General features: G+C 39.2%; 1 pseudogene; it reads right to left on the reverse strand.

The window, feature by feature from the left end:
• LOC112461350 overlaps positions 1-256 on the reverse strand; it is a 7,158-nt pseudogene extending 6,902 nt beyond the window's left edge.
• Positions 257-1,446: the final 1,190 nt, after the last annotated feature.

Here is a 1,446-nt window from a genome sequence, read left to right on the forward strand (position 1 = left end):
ACGAGTCACCTTCATCTTCCCGCATGATAGGAAAAACAGTTTTCCTTAAAATTTCATTTGCAGATGGATGTAATCTACATGCAATTTTTCTATAACCATAATTAATACACCCGATGATACCGTTATTTAGTAAATTGTTTTTGAGCTTTTCCACATTTTTGGATTCTGGAAATCTACCGGTAATACCAGAGATAACGATTTCTTCGCCAGGTTCAGGTGCTTTGTAATTCTTCTTGGTTGATTTCGTCGCAGACATCGTTCCCAGGATTATCTTGTAATTCCGTCAATACGAAGAAAAGAAACAATGTTGCTGAAATTGGTTGTCGAAATATTATCTCATCAATTATGAGATTTTTCAATTATGATAGATATTTATAATTAATTTTGTTATTAATTTTCACTGTATAGAAACTATTTGTATTTACAATGTATTTTATTATAAAGAACTTAACGAGCTCATTAACTGGTTCGGTGACGACTCGCAACTGAAAGACGAGACAGCGGAAAACGGCGAGTCTTTATAACAAAGAACATCCCTACCTCCTATGAATTCCATTATTGTAACTTTGAACTTTCGTTAAACATTTGCATTACTAGTGAGAAATACGTCAGATCGTTTTTTGAATAGCTAACTTCCTCTTATGTACTATTTCAAAGAATTAAAGGACCCCGCACGTTTCTTATGGAAAACCGGTCCCGGTGGATTTGGCTGAAACTTTGGAAATTTGTAGTTTACGTGATCCTGATAAAAAGTTCTCATTGCCCCAACTTGATTCATTGAGCCATATGAGCTCTAGGGACTGTCGAAAGTAGGAAATAGGCGACTGCCACTGCCACCGTCCGTCACTAGTCGTGTAGGCAACCATCTGTTAATTCTTTCCTTCCCTTCACCCCTCCCTCTCCTCTCCCTCTTTTCACTTATCTTTCTTTCTTTCCCTCTCCCCTCCTCTCTTTATCACCCCGCCCCTCCCTTTTACCACTCTCTTCTGCTCTTCCATTAGTTTTCGTTATTTTACGTTAGTTTACTTTATTTTTCGTTATTTTACATGATTTATCCGAACACCTTTTCTTACGAGCAAGAAGCGAGGATTCAACGTTATGTCAGATCCAATCGAATCTTCCGGATTATTAAAATCTGAATGTGTCACTTTAAAGGGTTTTACCGTCGGCATTAGCGTTACCCAATGTGCACCACGGGGAGGTTGCGCGATCGGAATTTGCACATCATATGGCCCTGGCACATCATATGAAAAGGGCTATTTTGTGTGTGTGTGTGTGTGTGTGTGTGTGTGTGTGTGTGTGTGTGTGTGTGTGTGTGTGTGTGCGCGTGTTTATGTCAGCAGAAATAAGAACCTCTTGTTTTTGCCAGCGCTTGTATGGCTGCTCTACTATCCGAGCAGATGTTTATCTTCTTTCCCTTCGTATCTTTGTTTAGCAGGTATTCCG

This window comes from Temnothorax curvispinosus, unplaced genomic scaffold (genome assembly GCF_003070985.1).
Source record: "Temnothorax curvispinosus isolate PA1 unplaced genomic scaffold, ASM307098v1 QBEX01011286.1, whole genome shotgun sequence".
Taxonomy (NCBI): domain Eukaryota; kingdom Metazoa; phylum Arthropoda; class Insecta; order Hymenoptera; family Formicidae; genus Temnothorax; species Temnothorax curvispinosus.